We start from the raw sequence: 25,339 nt of genomic DNA, 5'->3' as shown, positions 1-25,339 counted from the left end.
AATGAATCATTTTGAACAAAATTTCATCATAGCTAATTTCTAAATACATGGTCAGTTTTCCTCTACAATTTAAATTTTGCTCTAAAAACTGTATTCTATACTTTCTCAGCTTCTTAATTATAGCAAATTGAAGATAATTTTACTTTCTATTTTCGATTCAGGTCGTTATCAGCATTACTTATTATGCTGTGCCATAAGGGAAGTTGTTGACTGTTTCTCCTTTTGTGGGAAGAAAGTTATTTGAGATCTTGAGTATGCGTTCTGCTTTTAAAACTTCTTATTTTCTATTGGAGTATAGCTGACTAACAATGTTGTGATAGTTTTAGGCTGGACCACACTTTCGGGTACATTGGTGTAAAGTCTCCCTCTGTGAGTTTTACTAGGACCTCGCTGTTTTCACTACTTTTCCAAAAGACTGCATGCCCCTACTTTGGCCGCAGTAATAGAAATGCAGGCCTTTGGCAAGGCAAGCACACATATCAGGCCCTATCTATACCAGCCCCACATACTTACAGGATTGAGAGCTTGCAGCCTGTTGACTCGACTCTGCTAGTTACTGAGCTACTCCAGCCCAAGCCTGGTCGTATCTGGAGAACCTCATCTCCTCCTTCAGTTGAGGACCAGCTTGCTCTTGTTTCCCCAAACCTGGTGATCTGGTAGAGGTTCCCCGGGAGCCTGCGCCTCTTCAGCTGTTACCTCTTCCTTCTAACCACCATAAGCTCTGCCATTAGTCTTATCTTGACTGTGCATTTAAGATAGTTTGGCACAATGGACTGGCTGAATTTACGTGATAATTTTGTCTTAAAATCTAATGTAAGCATATACTAATATATATTCATTCTTTCTCCATAGTATATATTAATGATCATTCCTTTTGCTTGAATACAACGATGCTAATATTTAGGCAGCAGACCATCTGCTCAAACACATCTTTATTGCTCGTCATATTGCCACTACAAAAAGATGTTGAATAATTATGATGGAAACTATGGTTTAGCCAATGTTTATATTTAACTTACGTGATGTGTCCACCATCTTGTTTCACCAGAGCACTATTTCAACAGTTTGGCCTCATGGCCCTCTGAGAGGATATGTACTGAAACCTCAACAGTCTATTCTATAAAAGCTGTTTATCATTTAGTTGGGGAAAACTATTGCAAATGAAGGAGATATAGCTCAGTATTGCTTAAGTTCACCTAGAACACCATGAGCCTCCGGGCACTCAGGGGCCGGTACCATGGGAGGCGGGAAATGGGCTGAAGAGGTGGACCAGGTGTGAGGGATGCTCCTGTCACTTAGCAATCTGCGTAGCAGCAGCCCAGTTACACAACCTAGTTACTTTCTAGTTACTTCTCCAAACTGAGTTTCCTGTAAAACAAAAATCACAAAGCCCGTAGTTAACGGGGGTGACTGTGAAGATTAAATAATGTCAACCAGAAGGAAAAAATAGTATTCCTCACTTGATAATCTGAAAACATGTCATGAAGGAGACAATACTTGAGTTGGATCTTGAAAACTGGTAAGATTTTTTGGTCTTTTTTTCCCAATATTTTTTATTGGAGTATAGTTGAGTTACAATGCTGTGTTAATTTCTATTGCACACCCAAGTGATTCAGTTATACATATATAATCTACGCTTTCCTTTTCATAGTCATTTCCATTATGATATTGAGAATATTGAATATTCTCACAGGATATTGAATATAGTGCCATGTGCTATACAGTAGGACCTTGTTTTTTATTAATATCTGTCTTTTTTCAGTATTTTTAAGCATGAATGAATCCATTGTATAAAATATTAAAGTTAAGTTGAAAAAAAATCACTAATGATTCCATCACTCAAAGATAGTCCCTGTTACTATTTTGGTGTGTTTTCCTATCTACCACTTGGTCTTTTTTATAATTTTATCTAAAGTGGCAATGTCTTTAATACGACTCTTCCTATCTCAGGGTTAGCCAATGTCCCCACATTCTAAGGCAGGGTACAAGAGCATCTTTGCAGGATTTTCATTTGGGGTGCTCTTTTGCCAGCGTTAGCTTACCACCCATCTTCATAAAAAAGAAGAAAAACTAAAGAAGTCATTAAGAAGTAGGCAGGTTTGTAGAAAAAATGCTTTTAGGTCAGTGGCTCTCAGATGGAGACAATTTTACCCCCAAAGGACGTTTGGCAATGGTTGGAGACATCACTGGTTGCCACAACTGAGAGCTGCTGCTGCTAGCTAGTGAGTAGAAGCCAGGGATGCTGCTTATCCTTCCATAACCCATGCAGCAGCCCCACAATAAGGACTCATCCAGGCCCAGATGTTGATAGTGCTAAAATGGAGAAGCCCTGCCTTACAGACAGTGTCATCCTGAGCAGCTGCACTGTTCCACCCCACAACTTGCTCTCACCCTGATCTAAGTAAAGAGACTCAAGAAAAATGCTTGGATACCTTGGGCCTCTTGAGCTTGCTGGACACAGTAGTAGTATTTGATGCTCTCCTGGAAAAATGAAAGAGGAGGAGCTGAGGGAAGTAAGCAGTGCCAGCAGGTGGGGTGGGGGAGCCTGAGTTAAGAAGTACCTGCACGTCGAAACAACAACAGAAACTGTACTCTATACTTGAAGTTTAAGAAAGTATGTCTTGGAGAAGAAAATGGCAACCCACTCCCGTAATCTTGCCTAGGAAATCCCATGGACAGAGGAGCCTTGTAGCTACAGTCCATGAGGTGGCAAAGAGCTGGACACAACTGAGTGACTGAACAACAAAAATAATTACCAAGTGTCCAATCCTAACTAGCTAGCTGATCGTTTAGAAGTTAAGTGTGTCAAAGCCACAGAGAACCTGTGTGTTAAGCTCATTCAGCTAGTGACCTTTATTGAATCCCATGTATGTTTGTTAAAAAAAAAAAAATTGAAAGCCTTTGTATAAAAAAAGAAATTAAAAGTAAAAAGAAAGTATGTCTTAAGTGTTCTCACCAAACACACAACAAAAGGGGTAACTATGCAAGATTATAGATATGTTGATTAACTTGATTGTGGTCATTTTTCCACAGTGTATATGTATATTAAAGTATCACATGTACACCTTAAATATGGAGCTTCTTGGGTAGCACAATGGGAAAGAATCCACCCACCAATGCACGAGCTGCAGGGGGACAAGGGTTCAATCCCTGAGACAGGAAGATCCCCTGGAGAAGGACATGGCAACCCACTCCAGTATTTTTGCCTGGGAAATCTCACTGACAGAGCAGCCTGGCAGGCTATACTCCATGAGGTCACAAAATGCCAGACACAATTGGGAGATTGAGCATGCATGCACACACACCTTAAATATATATGATTTTTATTTGACAATTATATCTCAATAATGGAGAAAGAAATGGCAACCCACTCCAGTATTCTTGCCTGGAAAATCTCAAGGATGGAGAAGCCTGGCAGGCTTCAGTCCATGGGGTCGCAGAGTCGGACACGACTGAGTCACTTCACACATCTCAATAAAGCTGGAAAAAATTTCAGACATAAAATTGGGTATTTTTTGTTAAGAAATTCAAATGCTGAACTACTTATGAATGTAATTTGATTTCTAAATATGTAAATGTGAAGCAAGTATGTTTATAAATTATATCTACATGACACCATAGCAACTGAACACAGAATGAAATATTCGATTCATTTTGTAGATGTTATGCTTTCCCTCCATCAAATGTCTCTGTTTTTTCTCTTAAATGACCTGATATTTTGACAATTTAGGAATTCAAAATGCTGAGAGTTTACTGACCTGAGCCTTTTCTTAACTATTGAGATAGACAAATAAATCATAATATTCTTAAAAAAAAGAAAAGTACCTGCACTTCAAGGGTTCACTTGGGACCGAGATCCCTGCTTCTCTGTTTTGCTGGCCACGTGGACCATGACTATAATCATCTCCAAAGGGATCATTTCCAAGAAGACATTGAAAATCATGACAGACAGCCTGGGGTGAGGGTTGAGGACAGACTCGTGAGGCACAGAACCATCCTGATGAGTAGAGAGAGCAGAAGGGGAGCTGTGAAGAGAGAAGGGTCAGACGATGACGCTGTGGGGAGGGGCACAGCACAGGCTCTGAGGATCCCTGGGTCACTGGCGTCACAGCCCAAGACCGGATGGCACCCATCTTTTCTGACCTCTCCTTTCCTCCTTGCCTTCAGATGTTAAGATTTATGTTATGACAGTTACAGTAATTTTAAAAAATGATAAAGCTTTCTCAAAAGCAATTGGACAAAAATATCAATAGTACTAAAAATATTAATAATCTTTTTTTCCCCACACTGTACTGTATGTGGAACTTGGGTTGAGCCCAGGCTCCCTGCAGCGGAAGCATGGAATCTCAACCACTGGACAGACAGGGAACTCCAAATTCATAACCTAAGTCCAGGAAATCATACTATAGGACAAGATCCATAAGGATGTTCATTATGGTGCTATTTCCAGAAGTAAATTGGTAATTCATTATTGAAATTTCCAACAACAAAATTAGGGGTTGCTCACATGAATTGTTGATATACATATATGATATTATTTCAGTGACATGAAAATAACCTTATAGTAAAATGTTTAGTGAATAAATCATGATATAAAACTCTTGACATAGTGTGATCCAAATATATAATATACATATATACACATATGTATGTATACCTATTTGTTATACAGATGATATAATTATATATGGATTGAACTGAACTGATATTCTCTACACATATATATATTTATACCATATATATTCTACAACGCATGTAACCAATTTGTTGCATAAACTGGACTTCAGTTCAGTTCGGTCACTCAGTCGTGTCCAACTCTTTGCGACCCCATGAATTACAGCACGCCAGGCCTCCCTGTCCATCACCAGCTCCGGAGTTCACTCAAACTCATGTCCATCGAGTCAGTGATGCCATCCAGCCATCTTATCCTCTGTCGTCCCCTTCTCCTCCTGCCCCCAATCCCTCCCAGCATCAGGGTCTTTTCCAATGAGTCAACTCTTCGCATGAGGTGGCCAAAGTACAGGAGTTTCAGCCTTAGCATCATTCCTTCCAAAGAACACCCATGGCTGATCTCCTTTAGATTGGACTGGTTGAATCTCCTTGCAGTCCAAGGGACTCTCAAGAGTCTTCTCCAACACCATAGTTCAAAAGCATCAATTCTTCAGTGCTCAGCTCTCTTCACAGTACAACTCTCACATCCATACTTGACCACTGGAAAAACCATAGCTTTGATTAGATGGACCTTAGTCGGCAAAGTAATGTCTCTGCTTTTGAATATGCTATCTAGGTTGGTCATAACTTTTCTTCCAAGGAGTAAGCATCTTTTAATTTCATGGCTGCAATCACCATCTGCAGTAATTTTGGAGCCCCCCAAAATAAAGTCTAAACTGTTTCCACTGTTTCCCTAACTATTTGCCATGAAGTGATGGGACCAGATGCCATGATCTTCGTTTCTGAATGTTGAGCTTTAAGCCAACTTTTTTGCTCTCCTCTTTCACTTTCATCAAGAGGCTTTTTAGTTCCTCTTCACTTTCTGCCATAAGGGTGGTGTCATCTGCATATCTGAGGTGATTAATATTTTTCCTGGCAATCTTGATTCCAGCTTGTGCTTCTTCCAGTCCAGCTTTTCTCATGATGTACTCTGCATGTAAGTTAAATAAGCAGGGTGACAATATACAGCCTTGACATACTCCTTTCCCTATTTGGAACCAGTCTGTTGTTCCATGTCCAGTTCTAACTGTTGCTTCCTGACCTGCATACAGGTTTCTCAAGAGCAGGTCAGGTGGTCTGGTATTCCCATCTCTTTCAGAATTTTCCACAGTTTATTGTGATCCACACAGTCAAAGGCTTTGGCATAGTCAATAAGGCAGAAATAGATGTTTTTCTGGAACTCTCTTCCTTTTTCCATAACTCAACGGATGTTAGCAATTTGATCTCTGGTTCCTCTGATTTTTCTAAAACCAGCTTGAACATCTGGAAGTTCACGGTTCATGTATTGCTGAAGCCTGGCTTGGAGAATTTTGAGCATTACTTTGCTAGCGTGTGAGATGAGTGCAATTGTGTGGTAGTTTGAGCATTGTTTGGCATTGCCTTTCTTTGGGATTGGAATGAAAACTGACCTTTCCCAGTCCTGTGGCCACTGCTGAGTTTTCCAAATTTGCTGGCATATTGAGTGCAGCACTTTCACAGCATCATCTTTCAGGATTTGAAACAGCTCAACTGGAATTCCATCACCTCCACTAGCTTTGTTCGTAGTGATGCTTTCTAAGGCCCACTTGACTTCACATCCCAGGATGTCTGGCTCTAGGTGAGTCATCACACCATCATGATTATCTTGGTCATGAAGATGTTTTTTGTACAGTTCTTCTGTGTATTCTTGCCACCTCTTCTTAATATCTTCTGCTTCTGTTAGGTCCAGACCATTTCTGTCCTTTATTGAGCCCATCTTTGCATGAAATGTTTCCTTGGTATCTCTAATTTTCTTGAAGAGATCTCTAGTCTTTCCCATTCTGTTGTTTTCCTCTATTTCTTTGCATTGATCACTGAGGAAGGCTTTCTTATCTCTTCTTGCTCTTCTTTGGAACTCTGCATTCAGATGCTTATATCTTTCCTTTTTGCCTCTCTTCTTTTCACAGCTATTTGTAAGGCCTCCCCAGACAGCCATTTTGCTTTTTTGCATTTCTTTTCCATGGGAATGGTCTTGATCCCTGTCACCTGTACAATGTCATGAACCTCCAACCGTAGTTCATCATGCACTCTATCTATTAGATCTAGGCCCAAATCTATTTATCACTTCCACTGTATAATCATAGGGGATTTGATTTAGGTCATACCTGGTCCAGTAGTTTTCCCCAGTTTCTTCAATTTAAGTCTGAATTTGGCAATAAGGAGTTCATGATCTGAGCCACAGTCAGCTCCTGGTCTTATTTTTGTTGACTGTATAGAGCTTCTCCATCTTTGGCTGCAAAGAATATAATCAATCTGATTTTGATGTTGACCATTTGGTGATGTCATGTGTAGAGTCTTCTCTTGTGTTGTTGGAAGAGGGTGTTTGCTATTACCAGTGCATTGTCTTGGCAAAACTCTATTAGCCTTTGCGTTGCTTCATTCCATATTCCAAGGCCAAATTTGCCTGTTACCCCAGGTGTTTCTTGACTTCCTACTTTTGCATTCCAGTCCCCTGTAATGAAAAAGACATCTTTTTTGGGTGTTAGTTCTAAAAGGTCTTGTAGGTCTTCATAGAACCATTCAACTTCTGCTTCTTCAGCGTTACTGTTCGGGGCATATACTTTGATTACTGTGATATTGAATGGTTTGCCTTGGAGACGAACAGAGATCATTCTGTTGTTTTTGAGACTGCATCCAAGTACTGCATTTCAGACTCTTTTGTTGACCATGATGGCTACTCCATTTCTTCTGAGGGATTCCTGCCCGCAATAGTAGATATAATGGTCATCTGAGTTAAATTCACCCATTCCAGTCCATTTTAGTTCGCTGATTCCTAGAATGTCGATGTTCATTCTTGCCATCTCCTGTTTGACCACTTCTATTTTGCCTTGATTCATGGACCTAAAATTCCTATGCAATATTTTCTTTACAGCATTGGACCTTGCTTCTATCACCAGTCACATCCACAACTGGGTATTGTTTTTGCTTTGGCTGCATCCCTTCATTCTTTCTGGAGCTGTTTCTCCACTGATCTCCAGTAGCATATTGGGCAGCTATCGACCTGGGGAGTTCCTCTTTCAGTACCCTATCATTTTGCCTTTTCATACTGTTCATGGGGTTCTCAAAACAAGAATACTGAGGTGGTTTGCCATTCCCTTCTCCAGTGGACCACATTCTGTCAGACCTCTCCACCATGACCCACCCGTCTTGGGTAGTCCCACATGGCATGGCTTGCTGCTGCTGCTGCTGCCGCTAAGTCGCTTCAGTCTTGTCCGACTCTGTGCGACCCCATAGAAGGCAGGCCACCAGGCTCCCCCGTCCCTGGGATTCTCCAGGCAAGAACACTGGAGTGGGTTGCCATTTCCTTCTCCAATGCATGAAAGTGGAAAATGAAAAGTGAAAGTGAAGTCGCTCGGTTGTGTCTGACTCGCAGCGACCCCAGGGACTGCAGCCTGCCAGGCCCCTCAGTCCACGGGATTTTCCAGGCAAGAGTACTGGAGTGGGGTGCCATTGCCTTGTCCATGGCATGGCTGACTTCATGGCAAATAGATGGGAAACAATGGAAACAGTGACAGATTTTATATTGGGGGGCTCCAAAATCACGGCAGATGGTGATTGCAGCCATGAAATTAAAAGATGCTTACTCCTTGGAAGAAAGGTTATGACCAACCTAGACAGCATATTACAAAGCAGAGACATTACTTTGCCCACAAAGGTCCGTCTAGTCAAAGCTTTGGTTTTTCCAGTATTCATGTATGGATGTGACAGTTGGACTATAAAGCTGAGCGTTGAACAATTGATGCTTTTGAACTGGGGTGTTGGAGAAGACTCTTGAGAGTCCCTTGGACTGCAAGAAGATCCAACCAGTCCATCCTAAAGGAAATCAATCTTGAATATTCACTGGAAGGACTGATGCTGAAGCTGAAACTCCAATCCTTTGGCCACCTGATGCGAAGAACTGACTCATTTGAAAAGATCCTGATGCTGGGAAAGATTGAAGGCAGAGGAGAAGGGGACGACAGAGGATGAGGTGGTTGGATGGCCTCACTGACTAATGGACATGAGTTTGAGTAAGCCATGGGAGTTGGTGATGGACAGGGAAGCCTGGGGTGCTGAAGTCCATGAGGTTGCAAAGAGTCGGACATGACTGAGCAACTGAACTGAACTAGCTGTGTTAAATATATTCATATTGTTGTGCAAGAAATTGTCAGAATTTTTTCATCTTTCAAAACTGATACTATGCCCATTAAACGACAGCTCTCCATTTCCTTCTCCCCGCAACCACTGGTAACTACCATTCTACTGCTTCTATGAATTTCTATTTTAGATAACGCATGTAAGTGGAATCATACAGTATTTGTCTTTTCATAACTGGCTTAGAATGTCCCCAGACTTCGTTCATGTCATAGCAGGTGATCAGCTTGCCTTCTTCATTTTATGCATATGATACACTTAGTTTATCCACTCATCCATCAATTGACATTTAGACTACTTCCAGCTGTTGGCTATTGTGAATAACACTACTATGAATGATGAGTGTACAAATATCTCTTCAGAACCTTTTTTCAGTTCTTTTGGATAAAGGACTGGGGTAGACATTTCTCTAAAGATTATATTAAAATGGCCAAGAAACACAGGAAAAAACATGTTCCACACCATTAATTATAAGAGAAGTACAAATCATAACCACAAGGAGATGCTACCTTAAGCCCATGAGGGTGACTACTATTAGAAACAAAAAGAAAACCAGAAAACAAAAAGTGTTGACAAGAATGCAGAAAACTTTTAACCCTGGGTACTGTTGGTAGCATTGTAAAATGGTGCAACCACTATAAACCAGAGTATAAACTGAAAGTGTTAGTCGCTCAGTTGTGTCTGACTGTTTGCCCACCAGGCTCCTCTGTCCATGGAATTCTCCAGGCAAGAACATTGGAGTGGGCTGCCATTCTCTTCTCTGGGGGATCTTCCCAACCCAGGGATCGAACATGGGTCTTCTGCATTGCAGGCGGTTTCTTCACTGACTGAGCCAGCAGGTACTTCAAAAAGTTAAACACAGAACTACCATATGATCCAGGTTTATCAATTTATATGCACACCAGCAACACAGATCTTTACACATTAGATGCACAGCATCACTCCTATACCATTCTATTGTTCAACACAAGTCAGACTATCCCAATTCTAAAGAAAAAGAAATGCACACCACCTCTTGATAAGAGGTTGACATGCCTGTTACAGCAATGGAGGAATTCTAGGTGGCTATCTTTACAGACCATTTGCAATAGATAATTTGATGGATGGATGGTGATAATCTTATGCTTTATTGTTCATTTCATTGATTACTCGTGGGGTTTTTCTCATGTTTCCCAGTCATTTTGTAGTTCTGTGAATCATCTGTTCATGCCTTTAAAATATCTTTGACAGTTTTTAAATTTCATTTATGAAATCTTTATATATTAGAATTGTTGATTGCAAGAAAACATGACATTAACTCATTTTCTATGTTTATTGCAAAACTCTCAATCTATCCTATAGCATTAAATATTTATAAGTAAAAAGCATTATAAAATTTTTAATTTTTAAGAGCAAAGTCTGTTGAGTTTTCTTGTAACATATTCAGTGATAATACACAATATACGTAATCATAGTGAGCAGTCATCATCTTTGGGAACTCAACATCTTAACACTTTTCCTAATTTGAGAACATTTCCAATTGTTGGGTTTGGAATGAGACAAGGCACATGCCTGGTGGTGGTGTGTATGGCTCACTAGGACAGAACAGAAAAAAACTGAAGTATCTCTATTCATTGATTATTTCCTCTAAACAATATAGAAATGAAACTTTACTAATACTTAATAGAGACATGAGCCCTGGGACTGTACTCGGATCACATATTAGTGATAAGAGGTACCCTGGGAGAAGGCAGCAGTGATGCTCTTCTATCTTCCTTCCTTTGCAGAGGATTTCAGTGTGTTACCATTTATTTACATGTGCCTAAAATGTGAATTTATAGATGATCGTACCCAGCTTTATTTAAACTACCCTTCAGATATGGACATGTGTCTAGAAACTTTCCTGCAAATAAATGTGGAGTGAATACACTATCATCAACGCAAAAAGAGGTGACAGCAAAAGAACAGCAGAACTGACACCCCACTTCTTAGGATCTCCCTTCAAAACTCACCAGATATGCCAAGAGATTAGTCACCAGAGGTAAAGAGAATGAGAAGGCTATCTGACGTGGACACATGGATTGACACCCCGTGTGCACATTTCATTGCAGTAGCTGATAGCAGCAGGAGGTCTCAGTGATTGGCAAGGCGATCTGCATAAAGGTAGAAACAAACATCCATCATTTTTTTTTTACACATTGAAATTCACATGATGCTCACCCGGTACTTCTTTTTTCCCCTAAACTTAATGATACATATTTATACTGAAATTTTTTACTGAAAAATCTTTCTGAGGAGAAAAATTTCAGCTGTGACAGCATTAAAAGTTGGTATTAAAATAAACTTAAGAAACAGTTCTTTGGATACACTCTCAAAATAGCAAAGGCAATATTGTGGTAAAGCATTTTAAATAATGCTGCTGTTTACAAACTATTATTTATAACCGTTTTAGAGCATAAGTAAAATGCATTACCACTACTATTGCTAATATAAAATAAATATGTTAAAAATGCAATAATTTCCACTTTCATCTTTATATCACTTAAAATGCATATTTTTGTGTGACTTTTATATATATTTATACATAACCACGTATAAAGAAATAAATATGCACAATCGTGACACTGCTGTCCCAGAAAATAGGCAAATTACAAACAGCATTCTTAGAATAAACAATAGGGAAAAAAAGCCTCTTCAATAAATGGTGTTGGCAAGACTGGATAGCTACATTCAAGAGAATGAAACCAGACCATTCCTTACATCATATACAAAATAAAGTGAAAATGGATTAAAGACTTAGGTATAAGACTGAAACCATAGAACTGAAAAGATAGACAGCAAACTCTGACATCAGTCTTAGTATTATTTATTTTTTATCTGTCTTCTCAGGGAAGAGCAACAAAAGCCGAAATAAACAAATGGAGCTATAGTAAACTATAAAGCTTTGGTCCTGTGAATAAAACCATCAATAAAATGAAAAAGACAACTCACTAAATGGGAGAAGATCCAAGCTATACAAACTCCACATCAAAAAAAACGAACAATTCAGTTAAAAATGGGCAGAGGACCTGAACATACATTTTTCCAAAGGAGACGTACACATGGCCAACAGACACACAAGAAGATCTGAGCACCACTAATCATCAGGGAAATACACAAAACAAATCACAATGAGATATCATCTCACCGCTGTCAGAAAGACTCCCATCAAAAAGGCGAGGAATACCAAGTGCTGGTGAGGACGTGGGGAAAAAGAGCCCTTGTGCAGTGCTGGCAGTAGTCTAAACTGGAGCAGCCACGATGGGAACAGCACAGAGGCTCCTCAAACAGCTAAAAGAGGGAAGACCATGCGACCCAGCAAGGCCACCTCTGGGTCACTACCCAAAGAAAACGAAAACACTGTTTCAAACAGATTTTTGAGCACTGATGTTCATTGTAGTGTTATTTACAATACTCATGATACAGAAGCAATCCAAGTGTCCACTGATATTAATAAATGAATGGATTTAAAAAATTGCGTGATACACAATGGAATATAGTCAGCCATAAAAAAAAAATGCAATTTTGCCATTTGTAACAACATGGTTGGATATAGAGGGTATTATATAGAGTGAAATAAGTCAGCCAGAAAAAGACAAATATTGTGTGTGTTTGCTTTCATGTGAAGGTAAAAAAAACCAAAACAGGACAGAAATAAATTCATAGACACAAAGAACACACTGGTGACTGCCCGCGGGGAGAGGGTTGGGGGACTGGGCAAAACAGCTGAATGGAACTAAGGGGCACAAACTTCCAGTAATACAGTAAACCATGGCATATAATATACAGCATATAATATATAGCACAATATAGTCAATAATATTGTAATAACTTTGCCTGGTGACAGACAGTAACTAGGTTTATTGTGGTGATCATTTCATTTAGTATTTAAATTTCTAAAGACTGTGTTATACACCTGAAATGAATATAATACTGTAATTCAACTATACCTAAATAAAAAAATAAGAAGGCCCTTGCACTTTGAAAAAAAATAGTGCTCTTTCATTAAATAAGTTTTTTTACTAATATATTCCTTAAATTTTTATTATTTATTTCTACAAACCACAAAATTACCAAATATGCTGTGTCAATTATAAAAATAAGATCACCAAACATAAAATAATAGAAAGCAAAATTTTTAAACAAAATAATTACAAATAACACAGTCAATTTATTTTAAACAGTTGTTTTACAGAAATGAAACATTTATGATGATTTCCATGCTTAGTAGCTTCAGTATGTCATTTCCCACAGAAAGCACCTCGGATGGACTTTCTAGTTTTCTTGAGATACTGCTGATCAACTTAAGTGGTTTTAAGTACATTTAAAATTTGATACTCTGTTTTCTCCACTAGCAAGTCTGTGAGTGCCATTTTTCCTACAGACTTTGCTCGCTTCATGTCTCTGTGTCATGTTTTAGTAATTCTTGCCATATTTCAACTTCCATGAAATTGACAACCCACCTAAGTATTCTTGCCTGGGAAATCCCATAGACAGAAGAGCCTGGTGGGCTACAGTCCATGGGGGTCACAAGAGTCCGATAGGACAGAGTGACTAAATCACCACCCGCAGCAAAAAGATTGTGACACCCTGAAGGCTCAGATGATAGTGTTTTATTAGCAATAAAGCATTCTTTAAATCTTCCTGGGTTGGGAAGGTCCCCTTGGAGACGAAAAACACTCCAGTAGTCTTGCCTGGGAAATTCCATGGACAGAGGAGTCTGGCGGGACACAGTACATGGGGTCTCAAAGAGTGGGACATGGCTTAGCTACTGAATCACCACCACCACCACCACCACCACCACCACCACAATACTATAGCACACAGTAGGCCCAAAGATCATGTAAACATAGCTTTTAGACCCACTGAGAAACAAAAGACTATCAGTGACTTGCTCTACTGCGATATTAGCTTTACGGTGGTGGCCTGGAAACGAACCTACAGTTTCTCCAAAGTGCCTGTATATGGAAACGTGTTTAATTAATTTTTGTGGAAAACAACTCAATAGTGAAATTTGAATATCTCAGGAGAAATCAATCAAGATTTTAGAAAACAGCTTAAAAATTCGAGTTTCTTAAATATTTACGACTCACCAACATCACATCCTCTGTTACAGCCATCAGTGGGTGGCAATTATAGCTTTTTATGTTGTAGTATTTCATAGTCCTCATACTTCCTCAAATGACATGTTATTTAGAATATCAGACAGACATGGTATTTGCTTAGCATCACGAAACTTTCTTTAATGATTTCCTTAATGATGACATCATTGCATTTAATACAAAAACCAAAATTTGTGACTTGGAAATTTTGGTTCTGGATCACCAATGGGTTGACTGTGGGATTCCCAGTCAAAATCAGTCCTCTTACTTTTAGTTTTTATCTAAAACGAGAGGTTCAGACCTGTGTCAGCAAGTTGCAATTTTTTTAGCAAAATAATAGATTCTTTAGAAAAATCACATTTCTTTTTAAAAGAAATCTCCTACTCTCTTTGAAGTTTTGAGAATATTATATCTTTTGAATCTGGTTTCTGCAACATTTTGCTTTTAACTCTCACATATTAACAATATAGTAAATTAGTACTAACCAAATGTTATAAATGTTATAAAGTATAAATGTTGATACTTTTTCAAGTTTACTTTGGTTTATATTCTAGAATTCTTATATTAATGTCTTTATTAATACCATCAAAATAGTCTAAGAGAGATTTAACCTGCTTCAACTTTTTTATTAACATGATGTTACCAATTTCATTTCCTATTAAAAATTCAATGGTGGCCAAGGACTTATATCTAGCAAATGTGTTTTCAATAGTCTTCAACTTCTATTGAGTCTACAAAACAGTTGTACAGTTTGTGCAAGATAAAAGCTGCTCGGTGTTAGAATTTTTGCTGTCTCATTTCCTCCCAGTTCAAAAATGCACAGAACACAGAATGCAGGATATTCTATCATTTTCAAACATCGTCAGCTGCAATTTGGTATGTTTTCCATGAACATCTATGCTCTTATTGTAGTTTGATTTTAGATGTCCAGATTACCTCTTTGTAAGTATATATTATATGTTTAATAATTAAACATATATAGAATCATTCTTGAGTTGGTGTTAACTATAGGACAAAATTTAGAGATACAAGAGTTGCATTTTGAAATTCACACATCAAGCAACTATGCCGTCTGTTGTACGTGACTTAGATTTTATATATAGGAGCCAGATTGCACTGGTTGGTGAAGTCGATTGTTAAACATGCAGGAATTTTGTGAGCCAGTTATTAAACTTGAAATAAGCTTTATTAGGGTTGTTTAATTTACCATTCAGTGTTACCATTGAAATTGGCTTTTTTATTTCTTGTTTTAAGAGAGTCAGTTATCAGCCCACCACTAGTTGTATCTAAAGTAACTGAATAATAATTAGCAGAACTCACCTTCATGAAATTAAATAATTTGTTAATTTCATCATCTATAATCTTAATTTTTGGTTTTGTATTTCATCCTCTCAGTCATGTACAGTGTTGTTATTTATCTTCGATATTTATATTATGGATAAGTATGAGTCATGACATTGTCAAATTCTGCTATGATTTTTTTAAAATATAACTTTATTTATTTTAATTGGAGGCTAATTACTTTACAATATTGTAGTGGTTTTGCCATACACTGACATGAATCCGCCATGGGTGTACATGTGTCCCCCATCCTGAACCCCCCTCCCACCTCCCTCCCCATCCCATTCCTCTGGGTCATCCCAGTGTACCAGCCCCAAGCACCCTGCTGCTATGATTTCTACCAAATGAAGAAAAACCCCAGTTTTGTAATTTTTTCTCTGAATGCCAATTGTTTTGCTACCCACATAGATATTTATAGTATATATTTATTAGTGGCATGTTAACATTTTCCTGTTTTAAAGTAATTATTTTCTGTCACATCAATAATTATATCTTCTTTTCAATAATTTACAATTTTAAACATTCAGTAACATGTTTGTGGTGCATTTCACTCTATTCCTGTTTTACAACAATTGACTGATAAAATCTGCTACCATTTCCTTCACTCAGTTGTTTTTTTTCTTCATCCTTAAAGAGTTTACAAATTAAAAAAAAAAATTTGTCTTAGAAAGAAGGGATTTCAAGCTTAAAAAAAAAGTAGAATTTTTTTCCCACTGTTTATCAGTATTCTTGTGTAAGAAGTTTCCAGAAATTCCTTACCTGTGCTTTCTTCTGCAAGATAAACATTTGTTACTCGAGATGGATCATCTCTTCAAGAGGGGGTTCTGCTGTTTAATATCAAAGACACATAACTAAATCAACAGAAAGTACATTTTGTTTAACGGATTCCTCATGGTTTTTTTCCTCTCATTTTTTAAAAGGAATTCATCCATTCTTATTAACATGAAAATAAAGAGTGGGGTCACTATCTCCCCTCTGAGACAGTGTTAACTGTCTGCACTGGATCCTTTTGAGACTGACCCGGCATTGAACAATCCAAGTAATTTTCTTCCATTTTACTGTTTAGTAGATTCCCATTTTCTATTTTTCTGACTGTGATATGTTGTTTTCTTAGACTTCGAATACTGGGCAGAAATAATGTGATCATTTAATTAGTTTACCATCAAATGTGTATTATTTTAAAATTATATTTATGTAAATGAGCCATTAAACTTTAACAACGATCAGAACTGCATGATAACATGTTCACAACAACCGATAAATAATAGCTGTGATATAATTCAGTGATTATGTGGTCATGGAAAATGAATATTAGGTCCTTATTATATAGTCATTCATGTCAGCTTAAAGTGTTATTAGACTTAAATTGAAATACTGCAACATCATTTTCATAAAATAAATTACAGTGCTGTGAACTGCAAAACGAGACATCAGATTTAGCTAACTTTTACTGTAGGGAATTTCTCTTTTTTATCTGAAGATATTTTCTGATGCAGGGCAGCGGGCATGTGTGCTAAGTCGCTTCAGTCGTGCCCAACTCTTTACCACCCCATGGACTGTAGCCCGCTAGGCTCCTCTGTCCATGGGACTATCCAGGCAAGAATATTGGAGTGGGTTGCCATTTCCTCCTCCAGGGGATCTTCCTAACCCAGGGATCGAACCGGCGTCTCTTAGGACTACTACATTGCCGGCAGACTCTACCGCTGAGCCCCAGGGAAGCATGACCGTGTGAAAGACCTTCCAGGGTCAGGAGCGTTGCTTATCGCTAAACACGTCCTCTGTTCGTGGCACCCCTTCCTTCTTCAGGAGTCAAAGCAAAATACCTGTCCCCTCTGTCAGTGAGAAGGCATGTCACTTGGTTGGTCAGGGAACGGACATAACGAATACACAAATAGCCTCTCTTTGCAACCTAAAACATTATAGTAAAACTATAGAAAATATCTCAAAATAGTGAAAGCCTACACTGTGGACTGCCGCGCCCATGCACATCTGTGAACGGCAGCCGCGCTCCTCTGTGGACACGCGCTTGGGAAGATTCAGGGCCCACTTTCATCACCGCGGTGTGAGACCCAGAGCAAGCAGTCAGTTTTTACTAATTTTGCTGTTTCTAGCACTAAAAACAAAACTTAAACTAGTTGATTTGATCAATCCATTCCTTTTGTGATTTCCTCCACTGGTTTTGCTTTCTATTTTGGCTTCTAGAGTCTCCCCCCACCCCACCCCCGACCCCCATCTCTCTGAGATCATGGCACTAATTGTAATTTCTGTTATTTTGTTATATTTTGTTATATTAAGAAAACTTCAATTCTGTTTAGTTTCTTTTAATATATAATATATAGCGAGATTCTAACTTGCTCTCACAGTTTGCTGTATGGTGTACTCACCCTTTACATGACAAGGTAAATTTTATCATAATAATTTTTCACAAACTAGCATCAGCTTCTGTAACACCTCTTTCATTTGTACCCATTTTTGGACCATGAACCTGCTATGCTACCTGGCATAGCTTTATAATATACTTTATCATTTGGCAAGATGACTCTTCACTCATTAAGCTTCGGATCTCTTTCTTCATAAGACATTTTTGCCTGCTTTTTCTTTCGGATACACGACATGGGACTTTAAAGAGTGGAGATAAAGAGAGAAAAGATATTTCAAAGTGGGAAACAGAGAAAAGCAGAACTTGCAATGGATAGACGCACTTCAGGTCCAGCGGAGCACTGAGTTTAAAAAAGGAGGGCTGTCTTCTCCTCATCTCAGCTATCTCAAAGCTAAGTTTGCCGAGAGAAGATCGTGTAGGTAAGAGGCTCACAGAAGAGAAGAAATCCATAAATATTCTAGTAGGATGATTCCAGCCGCCTTGCCACAGCACTTGCTGCTTGTTGAATTTGCTCTTTACAACATGTCATATAAATAGAAAGTCTCTGAAAACATTCTGAGAAAGTAAAATTTTATTTTTATAATGGTTTCTCCTAAACCTGCTATTTGTTTCACACTGCCCTCCGCAGAAACCCTGCCTCCTACCAACTTTTGTGAAGTTGTCATATATTCTTTTAGAAAACCTGAGTCAAGATTCAAGGAAACTCTGGTTTTAAAATGTAGAGGTTTTGGCTTGGTTTCATTTTGAGGTTTTGGGGGTTACAGAAACTCATAGCAAAATGAAGTCTCTATAAATCCTCAAACCTCCATTTTATAAGAAGTATTTTTGTGATACCTTCTGTTCTATGCCATGAAATTTATAATTAACCTATCTATACATAAATATTTTTAAAAATTAATGTCTACATTTAATATAAAGAATAAATAGAAGGAAAGACATTCATAATCTCAATATGTAAATGCTTGGTCACGGTCACACGACAAGGTGTCAAGAAGTTGTAGATACTTGTAAATCTATGTAGCAATCACCATGAATAGCTGTTAGTGAGGTGCAAGGTGTTGGCAACTCAAAAGCCTGAGTTGAGAGACTGTCACTAACATGATTTTCCAAAATGGTAAACCACGGTTGATAAAATTTAGTCTAAAACAAAACATAATCTTCTCTTGATTTTTATGTGTCTACATCCATGAAAAAGTCAGTATACACAGAAAACAAGCTGAAGTCGAGACTCAATTCATCACACACATCCACTGAGTAATGCATTCGAGAAGCGCTGTAACGTACCTCCTTGACATTCCTAAAGGCTAGACTCGCAGACACTCAGTGGGACATTCCCAGCGTCATAATGAGATGAGAGGCTGGATCTGCCATGATAATCTCAGACATGTCAGATAGGCGTGAGCACAGATAGACGGGAGAAAGGGGGATGGGGGGGGGGGGTGATCACGCCGAAGACAGGCTCCCAAACTGAAATTCCAGACAATGCATGGAAAACAATCAGCAAGAAATTCAGCCAACAGAACCAACAACCAGGAAATAGCCTCTCTAAAAAAAGCTTTTTAAATATAGAAGAGTCTGAAAATAATTCCACCCGTCATCCTCAATTAGCTCTGTTAGCTACATAAATAAAATATTTTCACTTTAAAAAGTCTGCTGTTTTTCAGATGGATAATTATGATTACATATATAACCTCAGCTAGGTTTTTTTTTTCTTTATGTGGACCACTTTGAAAGTCTTTATTGAATTTGTTGCAATATTGTTTCTGTTTTATGGTTTGATTTTTTCTCCACAAGGGATGTGGGATCTTAGTTCGAAGCCCGCACCCCCTGCACTTAAGGCATTCTTAACCCCGTTAAGGCGGTCTTAACCACTGGACCATCAGGGAAGTCCCTGAGTTAGTTTTTACTGCAGTTTTTTTCTTGAGGAAGTGTCGCATGCCACAACAGGAAGAAAAAGCCTATTTCAAACTGAATTTTAAACAATTATAACCAACAAATGAAACGTCCTAGGGGTTCAGAATCAGAGACCTCAGCATCGTGCAGTCCAGTGCCGATCCCACCAGAATCTCAGATCTCGCCACACAATCCACAACACCTTTATTACCCTCTCCTAGTGAAATCGCGACTTCTGAGGCCAGTCTAACTATAAAGATCTTTATTATTACATGAATTCAGAACACGTCTGGAAGCAAAGTGAGGCCGTGAGCCCTGCAGCAAACCTGAATTTGTCCCTAACGGGCTGTGTGAGTTCAGGGAGGTATGATGCCACATCTCCCCATCTCCGTTTCTGTACCTAGTAAATGCAGATGCTAATAATAATGCCTGCCTCCCTGGTGTCTCAGCGCTAAACCATCCGCCTGCCAGTTCAAGAGACACGAGTTTGATCCCTGGGACTGGAAGATCCTATGGTGGGCTACAGTCCCTGGGGTTGAAAAGAGTCAGACGCAACTGAGCAACTACACAACAAAAACAACAATAACACCTACTGAATTGTTTGCTGCAAGAACGAAGAGTTAACTTATATAAGGTGATTGAGACAGTTCCTGGAAGATAGAAAGTGCTACATAAATGTTCACAGAAAGACCCCCTTGGTCTGCATTTAACTCTGAATACTAGGAAAGTGCTAAAGTTGCAGCTAAGATCCCAGGTCCTTGTTTGCCTTCTCCCATTGTGTGATTGTGATTCTCTTTTCATCCTCCTCAGGCTCCATTTGAAAACTCTTGAAAACTGGGTTCCTAGAGTGAATCCTTAGTTCAGGTGTGTTTGGATCTGTGTGACGCAGAATGCATTCAGGCAGCAAATAAAAATTATGCCTACTCTACTTCTAATAATAATATGTCCAAAAATTGTATTTGTACAGGGAACTTAGATCTCAGGCAAAATGAAGTGGTCGAGAACTTTTCTTTGTTTTTCTGGAACTGAGTGCAATTTATAGTGTGAGTCTCTGGGGGGCAGAGACTTAACGAGTCAGCTCACATCTGCTTCCTCCACGTCCCCCAGGGATGCATCAGAATTCTGGGGGGCTGTAGGCTCACAGAACTCACTGTGTCAGAGGACCGGGGTGGATGGATTCCCCAGGTGCTGCAGTGGTAAAGAATCTGCCTGCCAATGCAGGAGACATAGGAGACAAGGGTTTGATCCTTGGGTCGAGAAGATCCCCTGGAGAAGGGCATGGCAACTCATTCCAGTATCCTTGCCTGGGAAATCCCACGGACAGAGGAGCCTGGTGGGCTGCAGTCCGTGGGGTCGCAAAAGGGTCGGACACGACTAAGCGACCAAACAATAACGACAACCAGGGGGGACTGGGAGAGAGCAGGTGTCCTGGTTTTCCTGTGAGACACCAGTCACTGGTCGTTAGCAGACCAGTACCATACCCTCCTACCCTACCCTGAGCTCCCCATCTGTAAGGCCTCTTTAAGACCCCAGTGTCCCTCTGAGTCAAACCTGTATGGAGGGAAATTCCACTATACGGTACAACTCTGATCTTGGGAAACTGCTGTGTTTTCAGGTACTAGACCCATCTGCTGTGCAGGGCTATGCCACATAGCACTGAGGCTCCTCATCAGCTGGTGGTAGGCACTGGCTCTGCGTCTCCCCACCTCCACCCCGGGCAGCACCCAGGGACAAACGCCCATGTCTTCTCCGCTGTCCTACCTGCAAACTTAGCTCCGTGTCCTCTACCCTCTGCCCATCCCATTGCTGCAGGAGGCTCCCAGGTCTCATCATGTCCCCTCTGAATCTCCCCAACATTCAGAATAAGGAATCTTTGTTCATCTCTTTGAAGTGAATACTGACTCTGATTCATCGTGTTTTCTTCCAAATGAGATGAGGCCCTTGAAAAGCCAAAACTTATGAACTTTATCAGATTTCTTAAAGTCCACTTTCTGCTCTGGCATCCCCTTTCCAAAAAGAAGGCAAATGCTCAGCTCCCCAGCTGGAGGTAGACAAAAGGGAAGAGTCAAGAGTGACAGGAAACATGAGGAAAAAATACTAGTTAGAATTAGAAAATTTCTCATATTATTCCCTTTTGGATGTCATTCAACCAGACTGAATCAATTCTATGACAAGTAAGAAATGCTTTCTCAGCACCTACCATATAGACCAGATATTGGGCGGGTGCTAAGTCATCAAAGATAAGTAAGGCCTGGACCTTGCTCCCAAGAAACTTATTCTCTTATACTTCAAGCAGGTCTCATTCTCTTCATTTCCTCTTTTGCTTTATTTAAGATCATATAATTTTTCAGCTGCATATTTTTGTATAATTATAATATATATTAATAAAATACTATTATGTATTATAATATATTATGATGTAATATAATAAATATTATTTTGTATAAGTATAATTTTGTATAATTTCTGTAGAATTTTTCAGTTTGTCTATCTCCCTGCATAAGTTTTCTTATTTTCCAGTTTTAGGGACCCCCTACTCATTCTTCACATTGACTACCACCTAAATCTAATCATATCATTCTTTTACTTAAAAATCTGTAGAGGGCTCCATCATCTTCAGGGCAAAATGCCAGGCATGATCTTAGTGCTTAAAAATATATCTTTCAGTTCTGAAAACAATTCTATCAGGTAGTTATTAAGATCTCAAGTTTACAAACAAAGAAATTGAAGTGTGAGAAGCTGAAACCATCCTGATCAAGTTCACAGAGCTGGGAGAACCAGCCCCCGAATCAGTGTTCTTGTCTCTACACTCACTGCTTTTAATGTTAGACTTTCTGCTCTGGTCTCCAAAATCAGTCTTCCTCTTACATGGAGGAGTGATTTAAAGGAGGACTACTGCCCCTATTACTCCATTACTCCTCAAGTATAATGAGAAACTATTGCTTGTTACTTATTAATACTTGCAAGCATTGTTACAAGCATGGTCACATGTTATTATTTATCTTCAAAATGAAAAAGGAAGTAGGAGGAGGACACTTACCTTGTCAGCCAGGTCGGTCCATCAGCCACATGAACCTTGTCAGTCCATGGGTGACACAACTGAGCCAATCACCCTCGAGTCCAATGTAGGGTCCGCAAAGACTGAAAGGTGAAGCACTCAGAGACCTTAATGTTCTCAGATACTTAGTGTTCATGCACCACGTCACTGAGAAAGTAGAACGGAAATTCCAACCTCCCAAATCCTCTGTCCACTAAGCCACAGTGCAACACACAAATCCACTCATCCAAATGAACCCTTGCATGAGTCAGCCCCGTGTAACAAGCAGCTTAACACGTTCGAAAGCTTCAAAATATGGCACTTAATCACATCTCTAGGAAGAGTGTGGTACAGCTAAATACAGCTAAATGGAGACTCATGCACAAACCTCAAAAACACCAGTGTTGCTTCTGACTGTAAACCTCACTCAAAACTTTTTTCCCAAGTGGTTTCAATATTTAGTTGGAAGAGTGACAGTTGAACTTAATGGTTTTCTTTTCTCACTTTTCTTCAGAAACCAATCCATCTCAGTGCTGCAGTGCTTTGAAACATTTTTAGACCCATGACCCTTTTGGATAAACCTGAAAATCTCATGACACCATCCCCCACTCCACCTCTAACTCCTCCCTTGAGCTTGTGCAGGGAACAAACTCTATTTCCTGCATATCATGTCAGACAAGACAAAAGTTATGGCCTTTAATTTTCAAGTTATATGAAAAAAGATATTTTACTTTCCATGTATAAATATATTTTTAAAACTTTTTTTCAAATCACATAACATCCTCTCCTAACACCCCACCCTGTCCCTTCCAGCTACTCTATCAACTAAGTGCTTCCATATGTTGATAATGGATAGCCTATTCTATGCAGTATTGAAGCTCAGTGTAAGACTCTGCTGCTGTTGCTGCTAAGTCACTTCAATCGTGTCCAACTCTGTGCGACCCCAGAGATGGCAGCCCACCAGGCTTCCCCGCCCCTGGGATTCTCCAGGCAAGAAACTGGAGTGGGTTGCCATTTCCTTCTCCAATGCAGGAAACTGAAAAGTGAAAGTGAAGTCACTCAGTCGTGTCCAACTCTTCGCGACCCCATGGACTGCAGCCCACCAGGCTCCTCTGTCCATGGGGTTTTCCAGGTAAGAGTACTGGAGTGGGGGTGCCATTGCCTTCTCCGGTGTAAGACTATAAATGGATCTAATTATGAAAATAGCATATTTGTCCTTCATAAAAGAATTTCTAGTTAAAACAGAAATCAAATAATAGACCCAAAATTCAGAGACTAAGCTATCCAGGTGTTAAGGGCACAAAAGGGTTGTTTAGCCTCAGGCTTTCCATGTCAGACTTATGAGGTCCAAATTTTGACCCTGAGACCCAGGGATCTGGGTTATAAGCAAGCAACTGAGATCAGTCTAATACCCACTTGGATTGGGGACCCAGTTACTCGGTCTTATCCCATTATTTGGCAAATGAGGAAACTGAAATGCAAAGGGATGATAGGCAGCTTACCCAGTTCACAGACCTCACTTCACTTTGCACTGGGTATAAGAGCAATAAAAAAAAACCTTTCAAATCTGATATAGACGTTTTTCAGGCATAAAAACCTTGAAGACATGGTACTAAGTAATTTAAGTCAGATTGTTGCTGTTTAGTTGCTAAGTCATGTCCAACTCTTTACAACCCCATGGACTCCTCTGTCCCTGGGATATTCCAGGCAAGAATACTGGAGTGGGTTGCCATTTCCTTCTCCAGGGGATCTTTCCCACCTAGGGATCAAAACTACATCTTCTGCATCTCCTGCATTAGCAGGTGGCTTCTTTGCCACTGAACCACCAGGGAAACCATTAAATCAGATAGAGAAAGATGATCTATGATCTCAGTTCAGTTCAGTTCAGTTCAGTCTCTCAGTCGTGTCCGACTCTTTGCGACCCCATGGCCTCCCTGTCCATCACCAACTCCCGGAGTCCACCCAAACCCATGTCCATTCAGTCGGTGATGCTATCCATCCATCTCACTGATGTGAAAAAAAATCTCACAGAAACAGAGACCGAATTTGTGGACCCCAGAGGTAGAGGATGAGGAATAGGTGAGCTGGGAGGAGGGGGTCAAAAGCATAAACTTCCAGTTATAAGAAAACTAAGTTCTAAAAATGTACAACATGATAACTATGGTTAAGAATACTCTGTTATACACTTGAAAGTTAAGAGTAAATTTTGAAAGTTTCATGAGGGAGAGGGATCGGCATTGACGGAAGAACCAGGTCTCTAGCAGATCACCCCAAAGCGATGACAGCCTTGTATCTGTATTAGGTTGCGAGTGTCATCACAACCGCATCCCTCAGAGTGGATGGCTTGAACAAGAGAACGTTATTTTCCTTTAATTCTGGATGACTGAGATCAAGGCGTCAGGAGGTTGGCTTCTTCTGAGATCCCTCTCCTTGTCTTGTCTGTTCCTTCTCATGATCCTCCTGTGGCCTGGGTATCCCAATCTCCTCTTCAAGACACTTAGGCACATACAACTGGGGGCTCCTCATATGCCCTCATTTTACCTTTTTGAAGACTCTATCTCCAGATGCATCACATTCTGAGGTCTTGGGTTAGGACTCCAACATTAAAATTTTATATGAACACAAGTCCATAAGCGCTTCTAAAAGATTGTTAATGCTTTACGTATAATCATGGTCATCAAGATCATTAGACACACAGAAAGCTCT

At 39.6% G+C, this 25,339-nt stretch overlaps 1 long non-coding RNA gene across 2 annotated transcripts; it reads right to left on the bottom strand.

Annotated features, from left to right (window-relative positions):
- Positions 1 to 3,306: 3,306 nt before the first annotated feature.
- LOC121817194 (uncharacterized) lies at positions 3,307 to 22,739 on the bottom strand. 2 transcript variants are annotated; one of them, XR_006056974.1, is made up of 6 exons: positions 22,637 to 22,739; positions 16,083 to 16,150; positions 13,974 to 14,263; positions 10,854 to 10,994; positions 3,826 to 4,025; positions 3,307 to 3,480 (listed from the first exon to the last, which is right to left on the bottom strand). It is a non-coding gene; the product is annotated as an uncharacterized LOC121817194 (long non-coding RNA). The 2 variants fall into 2 exon arrangements; XR_009597479.1 differs by lacking the exons at positions 13,974 to 14,263; positions 16,083 to 16,150 and adding an exon at positions 12,029 to 12,218.
- Between the last annotated feature and the right edge of the window lie 2,600 nt (positions 22,740 to 25,339).

Source organism: Ovis aries, chromosome 19 (genome assembly GCF_016772045.2).
Source record: "Ovis aries strain OAR_USU_Benz2616 breed Rambouillet chromosome 19, ARS-UI_Ramb_v3.0, whole genome shotgun sequence".
NCBI classification, from domain to species: Eukaryota; Metazoa; Chordata; class Mammalia; order Artiodactyla; family Bovidae; genus Ovis; species Ovis aries.
The sequence above is the reverse complement of the archived record's forward strand: the minus strand, read 5'-3'. Positions and strand labels throughout refer to the sequence as shown.